Raw genomic sequence first — 18699 nt, 5'->3', positions numbered from 1 at the left:
AAAAGTAACAACATGCTAGCCTACGTCTGATTTAGTGTTTTTGTGGTTCTGTAAATGCAATTCATGTTGCTGTTAGATTGCTGCTAGACTGCCCCGTTAATACAGGTGCGTGCAGGCGAGTAAACAGTATTCGATTGCAGTGAAAATGTTATTTTTTAAAAGGCTAAACGCCAATGAATACGGTTTGACGCTGACTATTTTGTTAGATATAAACTGTCAAATAAATTTTGACTTTTGGATTTAGAAAATTACAGAGACCGCCAGGGCAAGAGAAGGTGGAAGCCGGTGAACTATTGCACGCTAAATTATTAAAAGTAATAATTTATATGTCAACGTTATGAATGAAGCTTCAAACTACTTCGTACAGCCCTAGAAATTACCCATGTAGCATGTAACAAAATCGGCTTCATGTGTACAAAAACCGATGCGGTAAAACGTTGGTCATTGTGTCCACAGTGCCGTGCCAGCGCTACAGAAAGGTGTGGCTCAACACATTATTATTCTGGTACATGGGGAGAAAACGCTCTGGCTTGTTTGTATTTTCTTAAACCAATCACAGTCGTCTTGGGCGGCGCTAAGCACAGGATGCAGCGATGGCGCCCTCGCAAATCAGATAGCGGAAGGGAGGAGAATGCCAATGCTAGCCTTATACCCACGTCTACGTTCAGTGAGTCAGACTAACACAGTCTGGGGGGGGGGGGGGGGTAACCAGTAACCACCGGTGACTTCCTGTATTCTCCTCTGATTGCCTGGCAACTAGTCCCAACCAGGAAATAGTCCGTCTCATACCTCCCTGTAGAACTGGCAATTGTTGTGTTGTTGTTTTCACACTTCACCACGTTACCTTTGGACAGAGCCAAGCTAGACGTTCCACTCTATTTCCAGTCTTTAAGCTAAGCTAACCGGCTACAGGCTGTAGCTTCATATTTGCTGTTTTTAGTCCCAGCATGCAGCACCAATTAAAAAAACTGACAAATCTTCCCCTGTCATAAAATAGCCATCTCAAGTTGTTATGTGAAGTATACACAGTGTATAGGTAATATCCATAAACATTCATAACCACTGGTATGGTCTTTTTAACTTCTTCCATTTCCCCCAAAAGACCATTGTGCACGAAACATGGCTGCAGATGCCTGCGGGCCTTTTTAGCCAGTGTAACATTATGCTGCAGCAGCACGTTGGTGGTATTCACAGCATTTCAAAGGTTGGTTGATTCTGATGATTGCCCGGCTCCTGTAAGTCGCCTGGCTTTTGACAGCGCCTGTGAATCGGTGTGTGGCCGCGCTTGCCTTCAGCAAGTCTGAGCGAGGGAGAACGCCACGCCGGTCTCAGGGAAAGTGACTAATGAGGATCCATAGCTCACGGCTCTCTTGACAGAAGGGGAAAAAAACGGGGAGCGAGGGGACTCTGGCAATTCCCGAAATGGAACCAGCAGCAGGAGAGAGGTGTCAGAGGGATTTTCTCCTGACGTCCTGTCTGTCCGTGCCTCGAAGGCAGGAAAAAGTTAAATGAAGGCTCGAAAAGTAATGCTTGGTGGCCAGAGTTTGAGAAACATAAGCGTCATTGGCATTTTAGTCGAGGGAAGCGGGATAACGAACCGTTTAAGAACAGTTCGAGATGTGTTCTGATGGAAAGGTCACTCGCTTGTTTGAAGAATGTGTTTGACTCGACTGCTGACACATTTTAGGCTGTGACTGTGTTGACTAAGCAGCACATTGGAATTCTTTTCACGAAAGTCCCTCAGAGCAAAATCTGACTGTTGAATAATGAAAAGTATTCATTGTTTTCAGACTCGCCTTGAAGTATAAAAGATATATATGTCTGGTCTTTGGTTCTCATTGGCTGTTATGTTCGAGCAAAACACTCGAAAACTGAGAGCTGTGACCACATTAGCTTTAAATATTTATGCAATAATCCAAAATCACTAGCCTCGCCAGTAATTATGTCTTACTTACTTAAATATTGCCTTGCTCCTCTTGAAGAGCTGTGCTACTTGGCAGGAAAATTACCTTTAATTACAACAACCACTGCTTAAACATTCAATTGAAAAGTGGGCTCTTTTCTTTTAGCTCAACTCTTCCTCTTCATCCGTCATTAAATGGCCGTGAAGTAGAGGAGGACTTGTGTTTGCGCGTGGACTCGTCCCGGTGACTCCCCTGTGATTCTGTCTCTCTCTGCAGTGAAGCCGTGCACCGGAGCAGCGCAGCATGAAGGAGGCGGTGGTCAGACGAAGCTCCCGGTCGCCCTATTGAAAGGACTGGCCCGAGGCCTAGTTCTGCTCCGGGCAGGGAGGGAGGAGAGGTAGGAGGGGGGGCGGGGGGGGGGTCAGCTGGCTCCTGACCCACAGGAGCCAGCTGATAAAGTGCTGGGAAGAGAGGAGCTGGCTCACACTCCCACTGGAACTGGACTCAGACTGCAGCTGGTCAGCGAAGACATTCTGCTCGCTGGGAATCCACAATAACCAGAGACTGACTCTCCTTTCATGGGGACTTTTGTTTTTTCCATATTGAATCACTTTGCATTATGTAATTATTTTCTAACATCGAAGACACCCACTTGAAGGCTTTGCTGATTGCGCGCTGGCGTACACAGCTTCCGCAGACCACCCACTCCTCCAACAAATGTAATTGTTACAGCCTGATTTACCATAAAATGAGCACTCCTGTTATAGTGGGCTGTGAAATTGTTTTTAATTTCTATTAATCCTTGAATTAGACATGAATCAAAGTCTTTCACTTTCTGCAAGGCAAGCTGTTCATTCAATTCAGGGAGAATTGTGTGACATCTGCATTTCAAGTATTTGATTTCTTTTTACATTCCGGCCGCGTGTTATTTAGTGGCCATGCCTTATTGCTGCATGAAATTAGACTCAGTGCTGGAGAGTTAAAGGCGCCCGGAGAGAGTGGATCACTATCTCGCTGTGGCCGATTTCACCGTGAGCTCACACATACACACGCACGCGCTGCCACATCTTGGCATTGCGCGGCCTGCGCTGCCTCGAGGATATCAAATGCTAATGCGGCGGCCTATTTGCATGTTCTCGCATGTATCCTTCCCCGCAAATGTGCAACACTTCCATAACCAACTCTCAGCGCTCCGGCATCCAAGTATGATAATTCAGCGAGATGGACCCAGGAGGAGAGCCGCATGCGAGGAAGGGACAGAGGGTGAAGGAAGACATTATTTAACTTCCCTCCATCTATCCATCACGCCTCTGTTGATTTGATTCCCCTCTATGCCATTTTCCGCCATTACCACTGATGATATTACGGCTGCCTGTGGTGCTGAGTTACATTTAGAGGTCAAAACTCTACTTTCCTGTATTAAAAACAAATTTCTCTGTCCCGACTCGCTGGTCAGAGGCGGCATTAGCCAAGTCTGAGGCTCCATTTAGTTTATTGAAAAAGCTAGCAGCTGAGAGGATAGCACATTAGATATTAGGATAGAAACCATCATTTGAGATGAAACGTCAACAGTCCATATCCAAAACACATCATTTTTCAGCCTTTATGTGCCATTATGTCTAAAATAATGATTTCGGTGTCTCCTATAATCTAATGAAAGATAAGTGATGGCGTGGAAGCCATCTCCTTTTGTTTGAATCGACGAACTGTCAGGAGCGCCAGGGTGGAAAAGAAAGTAAATGTTGCTGTGCAATGATCAATAAAAGTAGACTTGAATATGAGCCCATGTGTATCCGTCTGTGATGTTTCCTCTTGGCTGTGGAAGCCTGCAGCACGCTTCCTCCCCACCTCCGTGTGGTGCGCTCACACAGCGCTACGTGGGAGAATAGATGGAATAAGGTAAGAGACAGGAGGCAAGGCTGTCTTGTCTTTTTGAGGCTGGGGTGGGGGGGTGGGGGGGTGGAGGAGAATGTGTTAAAATGCTGTGTGTGTTAGAGGTGGAGATACTGTGGGCAGTCACAGTGGACAGCTGGATTGCATCTTCTTGTCCTGGCGGATTCACACCATCGCAGGAACATCGCACACTGCTGCGTGTGAAGACGGTGACAATCAGCCTCCCACAGATGCACATCAGCTGCTGCTTCATCAGGCCAGGCAACAATCTGAGGGGGCTTGTGGTGCTTATAAGTGGGGTGAGCTGACCCCCCCGAAGTGATCATTCAGGACAATTGCAGGAGAAGCTTTGAAGATGAATAGGGTGTAATAAGCAGTCTGTGCAGTATAGATTTTTTTTTTTTAAAGCTCAAAAGGAGGGGCTCAATGGTGCACAATAGAGAATCACGTTAGAGTCAAAGGATGAGCTGGTGAGATTCTATATTTCTATCATTTTTATCAAAAAGACTCGCATGATGAATGATCTAACTAAGTGTTCTATGCTACTGTCTTATTCCTCCGTGCCATAGAGCTGCATTGAGCAGCACCTGTTCCTTCACTAGCATGGTTCGTTTATTTCTGAATCAGTTCCACATACAACTTCCTGCTGATTTGAATCAGATATGCACCAAATGCGTATTAATCTGCACCTGAGAATAGTCACAAACAAATGTAGCATTTCTTCTGATGGAGTAATGTTTGCTTAAAACTGCAGCGCTCAGCTGCTTTATGAATTTAGTGACGATTTTACATTTTTCAGATGAATTGAATGATAAAGTGCTCCTTCATGGGTTGAGTAATGAACCTCCTTAAGCTGAACAACCGTTTGAAAACTCCACCGGGTAAATTGAAAGATGCATTTTCACAAAACTGAATTTCTTCTTTTTTTTTGTTTGCTCATGAAAAGTAACTTTAGTAACTTTGTTTCATGTTTTTCCATGGGATGGTGTCTCATTTAGTGAGAGACTCAGGATGCCTCAGTGTTCTACTGAACGAATCAGAAGGTCTTTCGTTCCAGCAGCAGTCCGATTTTTACACCTTTAGAGGTTTTTATCTTTCTGATGTCGATCATGTTTTATATGGCATTGTCTGGTGTTATTTATCCTTTGTAATGTGTTTCTGTCTGTTGTGTACTGTGGACTGTGTCGTCTGTATGAGTTTTTGGGTGGCAAATGAGTTTCCCCACTGGGGATTAATAAAGTTTTCTAATCTAATCTAATCTAATGAAGATCAGTATCCACCAGAGCCACCCAAACTACGATGTCGGCGTTCAGCCTAATGTGACAAATTCAGCCTTTCTTGTAGTAACTATCACTCCTGAAACACACACCTGCAAGGGATGTTTCTGAACTGACATGTTAGTTACCTTTGATTCTAATAAGTCATGTAGTAAAGTCACACAAGACATAAACAAAGAGATGAAAAATGACTACGAAGCGCAATATATCTGCATGATGCAAAACTGGCAGCAAAGAGAAAGAAAATGTCACAAAGAGATACAAAATGTCACAAAGAAACAAAATGTCAAGAGATACAAAATGGCAATAAAAAGATGCAAAACATCCACAAAAAGACACAGAATGACAGTGATACAAAACATCTACAATGATGTGCAAACTACAACAAGACGCAAAACAAGTACATGACGCAAAACAGTGGGATTCATAATGACACCGCCACACTGTGAGGGGAGGATATATTTAAAACTAGACGGTTTGACCCTTGCAAGGTAAAAGCCGTGGGGGCTGTTTCAAAAAGCCTAGATTGCAGATTAAACCGGGATTCAACGGTTATCCTGACGGCAGGAAGAGTAGTGGCACAGACGTTACCATGGAGATTTACTCAGTCGGGTCGGCAGCAGGCTAGCTGCACAAACAGCCGCTTCATTTATCCGGCTGCCTCACAAACCAATGTAGTTTTTAAACAGTTGTTCCACGTTCTTGCACTTCTGAGACTGCACTACAATACGACAGGTACATATTGCCACTCAGCTAAGCACTGTTAGTATTTTAACGCTGTGCCCATTATTGTTTTTATAATAATCCATGTGGTAGTCATTATTACCTTTACTTTGTTATCATGGCGACTGCTGTTCATGTTGTTGTTCGAGGTCGGATCAACATATTATTGCACTCGTTGAGCTGACGGTTAGAAACGGCTGATAAAGCTGCAACGGTTCAGTTCACAGTTAATGTTCATTCATGAAACAACAGGTAGAGGACACCACGAAGGACACCTTTTGTTTTTACTGATCACGCGTCTGCTGGGAGTGAAGGAGAGAAAAAGAACAACAATGAATAATCAATCTTCATGGTTAATTTCCTGAGTAACATTTTCAATTCCAGTGCTCACTTCTAAGAAAAGTGTTGAACTGCACATTTGTGCAAATGACAGTAACGTTAATTCCTTGAATGGTATAATTATGACCGTTTCAATTAAAAACAGCGGTTAGTAAATGTAATTTTTTAGGCTACTGCCATGCGTTTTCTTGCTGTTTTATTACACCAGCTGTGTTCTTTTACATATTCTATGCTTTGATTGCTCCATTAGCAGCTGCTCACTTAAAGGACCGCGACCCTCTCTTCCCCATTTCAGCATCATTAAATCTGGGAGCGACCTCGTGGTGTGTTGAAGAAAAGCCGTGAATGTGCATGTATCCCAAAAACTTAGACCTGGCTTAACCTAGTCTCACCTCCTCAACCAGGCCAGCCTGAAACATAACGCCAGGATGAACTTGGTCAACCATCACTTGTTCCGTTATCCTGGATGTCCTAAATCTGCTTTTGTGAAATAACCCCCTGGTGCACTATTCCCATACCACCCATGCTTCAACTTGTTTGCCGTGCATAGCCTCTCATAGATAACACGGATCAGGTGATCTGACGCCTCCAGGGTCACAGGTGTAAAAGGGGCGTGGCCTGGGGAGCAAAGGGAAGTGAAATGTTTGGGGTGGAGAGGAAGGAAATGCTTTTCAGAGGTAGATGGAGGAGTGATGTTGGAGCCGGGCGTCTTTCAGTGGAGACGTTCCTTATTACAGTTGTACCTCGTCCGTCTGAAGAGAAATCAGTGTGATTGGAGTCAGAGGACTAGAAATCAAGCCAAAGGCCGGATCACCAATCCACAACAATACGTCTGGTGAGTTTGATATTTGTTTTTTTTATTGCAATGCAATGCTTTTGAGTTGGCTGAACCTTGTGGACGTTCAAGTGGACATAACAGTTATGTTATGGTGCATTCGTTTGTTGTTTTCAGAGGGGCTTTAAATGCACCCAAAGTCTTTGAATTTCCTCCTTTTAACTTGGTTTTAGCATCCCAGTAGCTCTGAAATCAAAGTTGTAACTAGGCTTCAAACTTCAGATGATTGTTATAAAATGACTGCAGTAGTTTTAGTGTCTCTTCTGTATACACAGTGGGTGGCATGGGGGCTTTGACATGTCCGAGCTGAGTGGTCCGTTGTCATCACATGATCAGTTCTTTTATTGGGACAACTTGTTTTAAAGCGTCTGCAACTTCAGCACGAGGATATATTTTTATATCTAAATGCTCCTCTCTCACTTTTATTTAGGTCTTTTTCGGGGCTTCATTAAGTAGAACACGTCACTTTGAAGACTAAACGTTGATGTGAGCACAGGGACTTTGTCCCCCCCGCTCTCTCTGTGCAGATTACACAGCACAGGGGCCCAGTCGTCATCACGGATGGCAGTGCTCAGCGGGGGCCGGAGCAGACGAATTAAGCCAGCAATATAAAGTGGATGAATCTTACTTTTGAAGTGGTTGCCATGGAAGACTTAACCGGATGCCGCAGTGCAAAGTGAGATACTCTCAGAGCGAGTCTGTGTGTTTGTGAGTGAGAGCCCCGCGTGCGAAAAGAGAGACTGGAAGCACATCTCGGTTTGTTTATTAATGAAAGACGGAGTGAAAGAGAACTGTGTGTGTGTGTGTGTGTGTGTGTGTGTGTGTGTGTGTGTGTGTGTGTGTGTGTGTGTGTGTGTGTGTGTGTGTGTGTGTGTGTGTGTGTGTGTGTGTGTGTGTGTGTGTGTGTGTGTGTGTGTGTGTGTGTGTGTGTCAGTTTCTGCAGAAAAGACAGACAGACAGACAGACAGAGAGAGAGAGAGAGAGTGTGATGGAAAGCGAGCGAGAATGAGAAGTGCCTTTACATCTGTGTGTGGGAGGGAAATGTCACACCTGTCATGCTTCCTAAATAACATTTATCAAATTGCCAGATCACATTTTAAAAGAGCAACACAGCCGTATTTTAGTGTAGTTTACAATCAGAAAGCTCACGTCAGCCAGACCTTTCACTAATCCCATTGATATTCAAAACCTGTGTGTCCGCGCACACCGGCATGTTCACATGTTGAATTCTTACATCCCCTTGTGGCAGAGCCGAGATCAATGAGACTGGAGCTGCCTTTCCTTTAATGTGCAGACAGCTCAGGTACCGCGTGAGGGGGAAACAAAGAGCTCCTGCTGGACCGGTTTGTGTTGGCCTCACGCTTCTTTGTCACGACTGATCGCCATCAAAAATAATGAAGTTGCTTTTCCCCTTGTCTCAACCCGATTTTTGGAGATGCATTGTTGGAAGGGCCCAATGCAATTTGAAAAAGAGAAGTATGGATGAGTATCTTTAGGATTGTATCCATACTAGTACTCTTATCAGTGCTGCTTATCGGTTCGGTGCCCTATCGATACTCTTATAGAGTCGACATTACTGTAGTTTATTATTCTTGTATGTAAACAAATAGTTATTGACTTTGTATCTTGCTAGCATAATGTTAGCTTTCTGGCTTGTAGCTGAGTCAAAGGGTTCTATGAGCCGAGCAGAAGTCGTATCTTCGGCTCGTCCTATTTACTGGAGCAGTGAATAATGTTTCCAATGCATAAGAATCTTACTGGATGGTAATGGTTGTTTCATGTATTAGCAAACCTCTCAGGGAAACGAAGTGAATGGATTGTTAAAAACAATCGCGCAAAATGCATGAAAAGATAAACTAATGGTGCTATTTTTTGTTCCTTTGGCAAGTGACCATGTTAGGAGCAGGATAAAGCCCCTCTCGGTGTCCATAATCAGGAACTAATGGACTTTGCGGAGGCGACCTCCTGTTCTCCATCTGGACTCCAGGTCGTTCATTAATTCCCGATAATGTTCACCCCTCAGGGCATTATTCCTTGCAATTGTGCATCACAGCTTTCTCGTCCTTTATTTGCCTCATCTCACGGTCAAAGTTAAAGTGCGCTAGCTAGTGGAGGTCTAGCTGTTTCCTCGGCCTTGCTGGTTAGTCAGAGCTGGTAGCAAAAGTTCTCCAAGTCCCTACATGCAACGCCTGTTTTAACCTCTGCTCCTGCATAAGTTACACATTGAGCAATTTGATTCTACTTTACTGGATTTTTATACCATAAACTTTCCTTCCGCAGGGGTGAAATTTGAACTAACAGTTCTTCTGCATGACTGGAATACATTGGTAACCCGCAGACTGTAGCTGTACGCCCACACACAGACTCGCATACGGAACACTCACACTTTGCTCATTTATTTATTTATTTATTTCCCGTCTCTCAGTTGGCTGGGAGCACGGGTTGGGATATTATACAATTTTGACTCCCTCATTTCTCTCCAATTTCACTTCAATTTCCTCCCCACTCCGTGCAGCCTCCCTCTAATTTCTGCCTCTCTCCCATCTCATTGTGCCCTCTGCTTTCCTTGTTAGCTCTGCTCGGGTCTCTCACCTCTCATTAGCTTCTCCTCCGCTGACTAGAGGCACCTGTCCTCAGGTCCCACTGCGGATATCTCAGCTTCTGTTTAAATCAATTTCCATGTTAAATAGCTGCTGCAGGGTGTTGGTGGGAGGCGGGGTTGGGCCCCTGGTCGGGCATGGATGGATGGATGGAGGAGGGGGGAGTGGGGAGGATGGAAGAGGTTGAGACATTACAGTGAACCACAAGTCTTTCACACCGCTGACCCTCCAGGCTGATCCACAGCCCCTGTCTTGTTCTCTCCCTCTCTCTCTATCTCACTCTCTCCCCTTCCCTTCCCTGGTTTGGTCTTTTATCACCGCGTGTTCTCCCCTTTGGCTTTTCTCTTTTATTTTATTTCCCTCTCTGTCCTTCTCTTTCTGTCTTTGGCTTCCATTCTCCCAGTGCGGCCCAGGGCATGTTCTCATTTCAGATGAGAGCTAAAAAGAGTTGTGACAAGGTGGTGGTGGTGTGTTTGTGATTATTTATGTGTCTGTGTGTTGGGTCTCTCCGTTCTGCAACCCAGGAGTTGCTGCACATATAGTTCTCTTCTTCACAAAAGCCGTTTTGGCTTAAACATCTCAACATGAGTTTATCTTTTTGAATAAGCATATAGAACATGTCATCAGATGACTGTACATGTCATGGACTGTTAACAATTCCTCGTTTTTTAAGTTACCCAACTGACATGGAGACCGAACTCTTTATTTAACTCATTATTCTGTGATTGCAAACAGTCACGCCAACCTCCAGTAACCTTGTAGGATCACGCTGACAGAATTATATTATGTGCAATAAGTTAGGTAAATGTCATCGTGTCCTAGTCTCTCTCAAAGTGCTGTGTCACAGATTTAGTGTCCTATTTTAAAGACTGAATAGGATGAAAAGGTGAAACCCATTACAAACGTGGTGAACAGTGTCTACTGTGTAACCATTGAGCAATACTTGGGGAAATTAACAGTTTAATCACATGACTATTTTCAGCTCTTTATTCTCAGGTAGTTGCCTGACAGGAGGGTCGTCACCTCCTACTCGGATATAAAAACTGGGCCAAGTGTTCATTGGCTGTGCCTTCCAATACCCACACGAACATACTATTTTGCATACCAGAAACTTATTTAGTATGTCCCAATAGTATGTCAAATGCAGTATGCCAGAAATACATGTCTTTTCCACCTTCAACACATCCACAACCTACTCGCCAAACATCCATGCACTCGTTTCTAAACGCCAAACATCCATGCACTCGGGGTGACTGTGGCTAAGTGGATAGCAGGGCCGTCTTTCAATCAAAGGGTCGGCGGTTCAATCCCCGGCTCCGGCTCTGCTAGTCACATGTCGATGTGTCCTTGAGCAAGACACTTAACCCCAAAATTGCTCCTGTAGTTGTGCCTACGGTGTAGAAATGTGATAGACTGAATTGTAAGTCGCTTTGGATAAAAGCGTCTGCTAAATGACTGTAATGTAATGTTTCTTTGCTGATATACCTGCTCCATTGTTGGTTGTGTCCTAACCGTAGTTTAATAAATGATGTTTGTTTTAAGTAAATCCCGTGTGTGGAGTCCCTCCTTCTTACATCCCTTGTGCCAGTTTGTGACAGAGAAAGGTTTTTCATAATTTGGTTGAAGCTGCACTTTATAGCAAGTCTAAAAACGTATTCATCACTGACTTGAATCTACCCAATATATACAGTATCTATGCTGTATATTGTTCTTTGTTGTTTTTTGTATCTATACTTGTAATTATTGAATTACTATTTGATACAGATAAAGTTTTCTTGCCTTATCTTTTGGCAAAAGCGTGTGTAGCCACACCCAAGCAACGAGCTGACTGTATGCTACTTTCTCATCTAGTTAGTGGAAGCACGGAGTGCTGCACAAAAGCTGGCTGCAGCCCAACACCATTTTTAATGATCCATGAGTACACGTGCTAAGCAGCATTACACCACCAGACTAACGGCTGTATTTCTGTTCGTGTGTGTGGAGGGTACTGACAGTTACTCAGACTGACTCCAATAAATAGTCCAACAAGCGTTCTGTGCTATTGTCACTAAGTATAATTACGGCCTTGTCCCTGATTAGTGCGTTCACAATGCAAATTACTTGTTAATCGCTCGTGTGTGTGTGTGTGTGTGTGTGTGTGTGTGTGTGTGTGTGTGTGTGTGTGTGTGTGTGTGTGTGTGTGTGTGTGTGTGTGTGTGTGTGTGTGTGTGTGTGTGTGTGTGTGTGTGTGTGTGTGTGTGTGTGTGTGTGTGTGTGTGTTATGGCTGCATCTACCATGTTAGTTTACAGCGTGCAAACACTACTGAGCGCCCTATCTGATGAGATTAAAGATAAATTACTCCCCATTAATCCCCGTATCAAGCAAATGAGCCCACTTGTAGCTAAGCTCTTCACCTAAAGATGCATAATATGGTGTGTAAACTCTAGTAATGGACTGGTTTAACATGCTCAAACGCTTGTGCAGATTCATATCGAGCACACGCATACATGTGGTGACATCTCTGGACGTGATGGATAATGTCACCGACTCAGAAATATCCCCCGGGAACATTTCGCCATCACTTGATAATTCAATATTTGCGTGTACAGTGTGTTTATTCGGCTTCTCGCCTCACGGGAGGAATTCATTATAAATCACTCCAGCTCAAATAAACTCATGCCCTCACACTGCAGCTTCTGCATCCAGTATTGGATTCGGATCATGCTTGGTGCTTAATATTCACAAGCTGTGGAGACATTAACACGGGCATCTTTAATTCGAATACTTCTTTTATCCCACAGCAGCATGGGTCAAGCTGGTGTGCGAGTCCCGTACATCCTCATTTTAGAGTTGGAGCTGTGATTATATCTGTTTCTATGTTGAGGCTGTGAATTTCTGTGAAGAAATTGAGGGAGGTAGATGACGAATTCCAAACAAAGGATAATGTTGATTTTAAATAATGTGTCTTTTATCACTGATTTTTCAGCGAGGACTTAATCGTGTTCTGAAATCTGCCTGAATCTAAAAGTAATTTACTGAACTTTGAAATGGAGCCTTAAAGGGACGATTCACCCCAAAAGCAAAAATACATATTTTCCTCTAAACGGTAGTGCTATTTAATTAATCCGGATTGTTTTGGTGCATGTGAGGTGACTAGTTTTGGAGAAATCTGCTGTAGAGATGTCTGTCTTCTCTCCAAAACAATAGAACTAGATGACACTTGGCTAGTGATGCTCAAAGTGCCCAAAGAAAATGTGTTAAAAGAAAATAGTTCCTCCACAAACTGCTCGAAACAAAGTCTGTGGATTATCATAACAAGACTCTTTAAAGACCACAGGTCTGAATGCCATATAGTCCCATTATATTGGAGCGAAAGCATCCATCTGTAGGGACGATGTCTCCAAAACCAGCCAGTTCACACCAAACCAATCTAGGGTGGTAAGTGTTTTACATTTTTGGGTGACCTCTCTCTTTAAGATTTGCTTGTAGAACAATTTTCAAGTAAAAGCACATCTTTGAAATCCTGAAAATCCCAAAAAAAAGCTGATAATTTTAGTACCCGCTCTTCGTGGGAGCTTGAATCCCATGTTGTATTGTTGCTGGTGTCATCCAGACCTGTAGCTGGGCGTGGCAGTCAGAAAGCTTCTTGGAAGGATAGTCCCACGTTTCCTCCAACAAAGCTGCTGCAAAGGAGATAACGAAGCGGCTCACGGTGTTTCCTCCAATGTCGGGATGGCGGATCAGAAAGGAAGGGAGGAAGTAGTGAGGGAAAGGAAGAGGCCTTTCTAGGGTAATGGGATGCAGACTTGGTCTTCTTCGTTCAGTATGTTATAGATTGAATGAAAATGTGGTCATAGCTGTAGAAGACTAATCTGTTTGTATGTTTCCAAGCAGTAAAAGGTGGAGACAGGCTCTTATAGCGTCTGTCTCCTCCCCCTCCCCCCCACACAGTCTGCTGGCTCTTGTTTTCTTCTCCCAGACCTGTCAGGCAGAATAGAGCCACATCTGCTCCCCATATCTCCTTCAAGTCAGGGGGACACAGTTGGCAAAGCTACCAGCTGCTGGCCAGAAAGTGTGAGCGCGTCCGGTGTGTGCGTGGGGCGGTGTGCACGCCGCTGTGGGTATGTGCCTGCGAGCGCTGGTGGCTAGTAGTTAACCAGCACCCGTCACAAGGGACATCATTAGGCTTCGCTCGGCAGAAACGGGGATAAAGATGGAGAGAGGAGGAAATTAGAACGACATTCACTGTCTAATTCCAAGGAGCTCCTACTCTCAGCTTGTTCAGCTGCTTCTGTGTGTGTGTGTGTGTGTGTGTGTGTGTGTGTGTGCGTGCAAGTGTATAGTTTTTCCTCTCTTGCTCTGTTCTGCTCTCACACCCACACAACTTACTATTGCTTCAGCAACAGATTGCAAGCTCCCAACTATGTTCTACCACCATCAACCTCTACCCTTTCCCCTCCCCCACCTGCATCTCCAAGAGAAAAGAGTGATCAAGAGACGTAATAGCAGACTTAGTCAGACAGTTCTCTGCTTTTTTTTTTCTGTGGGGGAATACGGTGTAAATTATGATGCAGCAATTGTGTATTATTTCCATTTTTAAAAAGAGGATCCACAAGTTTTTGGACATATTTGTGGAAGCAGCATCCAAATGTTTGCGATTTAAGACATCGGTCACTTTTTAAGTGATTCAACATAGAGTGCTGCACTTCCTGTTCCTGCGTATCAAAGTCAATGGGTTTTTGGTAAGATGCCTGAAATAAGTTAACACAAGCTTTAGAGATTTTAACGTTTTGTCCTATAAAGTTAAAATTTGCACTAAATTTGGAGGGAAACTTGACTATTGTCGGCTTCTGCATGGCAAAGAAACAAGTGATGAAATCACAGTGAAATCGCGAGCTGGTTTATTGCAACTGAAACTGCAGTAAAATATAAATGGTGTCTATTTGTTCAGTCTTAAACAAATAAGAACAAGTAAAAAAAAGAACCAAACACTATTTTTAGATTCTTTAGCAAACTATGTTAAAAGTCTCGCCCTCTGCTGTGTCTTTATTTCTTTCTTTTCTCCGACGGGACCATGAAGGTATAGACGGAGGAAGAAGGATTGCAGGCTGAAAAACATGCATTATTTGAGAGCGCGGATTCCCTAGAGACATGTGACGAGCCATTAAAACCTGCTCTGGGACAGATGGAGAACACCGGCAGGATTTAATGGGTAAAAAGATGCTTTCTGGGGGAATGAAGCACTTCTGCATCACTGCGCTCTAACTTGTACAGCAGTGACCTGCCCTGCAGCTCTGGGCTACAGAAGAGATAAAGGACCGGAGATGAGCAAAAAGAAAAACGGCATTAAAAGAATAGAGGGACAATTGCTAAAAAAAGACGCAAAGTAAGGGAATGAGAAAGAAAAGGGTAGAGGCAGTTTGTCTTCCTTGTAGTTCTTAACAAAGCGCGCTCTCTACAAAGCAACACCGCGCCCCCCCGCCCCCCCCCCTGCTATAGCTGCACAGCTCAGATGAGTATTACTTAAGCCCACACACACAGACAATGCATGACCATAAATAAATTATACCCATCTCGCCATGCTTCTCGGCATTAAGAAGTGCAGGAGAAAGACACTGAGAAGCAGGGGGGGAGGAGATGCAAGAGTGGAAAAAGGAAGGGAGAGAGAGAGAGAGAGAGAGAGAGAGAGACAGAGGCAGAGGAGAGCGAGGGAGGGAGGGAGGCGGGGAGACATATCATCACATTAAAGGCCAAAGACTCAGACTCGTTAATGAGATTCTATCTCCATCTTCTTCTTCTTCTCTCTGTAAATTCTGGTTCGCACATTCTCTGTTCTCACTCAATCAGACTTTATACTCTCCCCATTTTTGCAGCATATTTTCTCTTAATTCGCACAACTATTCATTTTTGTTGCTGTAACTGGGCATTGTTTTGGGTGCTAGCGTTTATTAAGTGTATGTGAGATTACTGCTATGCTCAGCTTTGTAGGTTCACACCCAACTGGAAACTGACTCATAAATCTACAGCTGTTCGGGGTCCTTTTGGGGGCCTGAGGTTGCCAACCTTGCCGGTACGGTAAAGTTTGCCCCTGGTGTTTTTCACTGGTATTTCTGGTCGCGACGTGGGTGTTTCATGCAACTAGTGCATGTCACGGCAGGTGTATTGCTGAGGACCCAAGGAAGCCCAGTGTTGAGTGTGTGGTGGCAATTTCTGTTGAATAACGCACAAAGTCAGCTTTTGTCTTTCTGTAAGTTTAAGTCAAGCGTCTGCAGCCGGACTCACTGCACAGTCAAATGAATGAGATGCGCAAATGAGCAGAGGACAGAGGAGACGGAAGTGTTTCATACACTGGAGACTGTGGAGTAAGAGAGACGGGATGAGTTGCACATTATCTTGACCAGGTACAAAAACGCCATCTTCCGGAACAATTTAGGCCATCGTATCTTATCCTGTCCTTGGTCATTGTGTTGGTCACTAAAGCTCGCTGTTTGGAGAGACATAAAGTGTCCTTTACAGAGAGGTAAAAGGTAGTTTTTCTTTTGTAATGGGTCACAAGGTCTGGAAGAATACATAAGATCCGGAAATTTCCATTCCAAGTGTGAGGTTGTTTTTTATGAGCGGTTCCCGAGAAAGCTGCAGGCAGCAACACCACAGGCCGGGCGTTCAAACGGGCATGTTTTGAACGGGCACTGCACCTTGTAAAATATTTAACACCACTTTATTTTGGATATTCCGTTGTTGATACTAAGCTGTCATCTCGCAAAAATCATGTTTAGCAAACGGCCCTTTTCCTGTTTTCAACGTTAACCCAGAGAATTTATGCCGACTACTTTAATTTCTAAAACTCATAAGAACTCGACCGGATGTGGAGGGAAACTCAGTCACGAACCTAAACACATTCATGTATTTATCTCTCCGTCCTGTTCTTTGTATTACTTCTGCATTTCCTGCAAATAATCACAATATAAGTGCCGCCGATGATTGCGGATTATTTAAGCACTCGCTACTTTCTTTTGTAATTTTCCAAAATACACTTAAAATGAGTGAGACTCATTGGTGGATAATGAACCTGTGAGAGAAGCTACATATGGAGGGAAAATAGCAGTTTAGATTCTCATTTGAGTCAAAGAATGAATAATTTCCTCAATTCACACATGAAATACAACATAAATCACCATTTTGACATTAACAGCCAGCACGTATGTTGCTCTCATTTATTTTCTCCTCTCATATTGTTATTTTTGCGCTTGGCCTTTAAATCATACCCCCCCCCCATAAAGTGTCCCAGGTGTCTCTGTGAACACCGTGGTCACAGTTCACCAATCAACCCTCCAGAGAGATGAACTGAGAGGACCACTCGGTACACGTGTGGCTGCTTCAGGAGTGATTTTCAATTGGATCTGGTTTTCAGCTCGTCCTGCAATCCTTGAAGTGATGGAGCAGCATCTCGATCACTGCTCTTGTTCTTTCAACAAAAGAACAATGCATGCCACACGTTCTACAACCGCGAGCACACAGCCAGTATTGATCAGCGATTGTTAATTGACCTTTGCGTGTTCTCATTTACATTGGTTAAAGGTAAACAGAGAGAGAGAGTAAAGTAACCTGAGGGCTTTAAGACGGCTGCTGTAACACAATGGATTTCATGCACAAGTGCACCAACAAGACATGCGACTGGATCAATACGTTTTTGTAGGTTGGACTTACAGCACTTAAAAACTGCTATTGATCAGTGTGCCGTTTGGCTTGCATGCTTCACGGCGACCCCGGTCCATTTTCCGGCGAGCCCCAAGGTCTCTGCAGTAAAAAAAGAAGGCTCAAGCAACAGTAATAAACAAGCTGCAACTACAGATCTTTTTTTTGTATTTTATTTACCGCGGGCAGCAAGAAATGAGGTTGCCAAACTAAGTCTTTCATGCAGATCTCAGAGAAGGTCAAGCAGGTTTCACCGGTGCTTCAACAACCGTGTGCTGTGATTACACTGTAATAGGGAGAATAATAACTTTCTCATAATGCGACTTGTCAAAATGTCAGAAACATGTCCCTCTAAATAAGGTGTTTCCATCGCAGGGACCAATGACCTTTAGAGGAACTCGGGAACTATACCTGTTACATTCAGGTGTATGTTGCCATTTCTTCACTGAGAAGCTGCGAATCCAGTGTCGGTAGGATGACGTTGATCACTGCTTGTACCGGGCTTGCCTTTTATTTACACTGCCCTCTACTTCTTCTTCGTCCTCTCATGTTGGACCGAGGACAGAGGTGACGCTACAGTGACTCACTATCGCGTCTCGAGGTACAAGTGGCGTTACGAGAAAGGACGAGGCTAGCAGGTTAGCCCGCTCATTACAGTAGATATATCTCTGCAACGCAATACAGAGACGTCTTTGACATTACTTCAACACTGTAACCTGTTTAAAATTCTGGCCGTATCTTACACACTGCACCTTTTTGAAAGACTCAATTAAAGTTTAAGCTATTTTGAATTAAAATTCCAGTCTCAGTTCTTAACTTCAACGGCTTCCCAGAGATGCCTTGTGACAAACTTTACAATGCGCAACAATCATCTTACATTATCGCTGTTATTGGGGCGGTAATGTGAAAAGCAATTACCTGTGCCCACACAGCGCTGAGTGTAAATTTGTAAACCCTACAGAGGCAATTACCAGGTGTCATCATCACCGGGTTGGTCTCGTGCTGAGCATACACTCAGTCAGTAAACCTGAACAAAGGCTTCGGTTGGTTTGACGTGTTGTGATACGGTCGTACAAGATAAGTTGTGTGTGTGTGTGTGTGTGTGTTTCTCTTGGATATGCCAGCCCAGCATATGACCAGCACTTCCTGACAGGGACTGTTTAATTCAACTCTCACTATCATCACGGTCAACAGCACCAGGACGCAGCCTTTAAGCACCATTACACACACTAATGGAACTGCATGTAATATATCCTCCCTACGCAAACCTTTCCCTCTCCCCCCACGCGCCGTCTCCAACACAGAATTATTATCACCCTCCCTCCCTCTCACTTGCCTCGCTGAGCCCGCCGCCCTCCCTCCACACGTCTCCCTGTCTACTGCTCCATCTCTCTCACTCCGTCTCTTTGCCGGGGATAAAAAAAAAAAAAACCCGCCCACCTACTGTAGTTCC

This window comes from Anarhichas minor, unplaced genomic scaffold (assembly GCF_050575085.1).
Source record: "Anarhichas minor isolate MPS153535 unplaced genomic scaffold, ASM5057508v1 ptg000051l, whole genome shotgun sequence".
NCBI lineage: Eukaryota > Metazoa > Chordata > Actinopteri > Perciformes > Anarhichadidae > Anarhichas > Anarhichas minor.
The sequence above is the reverse complement of the archived record's forward strand: the minus strand, read 5'-3'. Positions refer to the sequence as shown.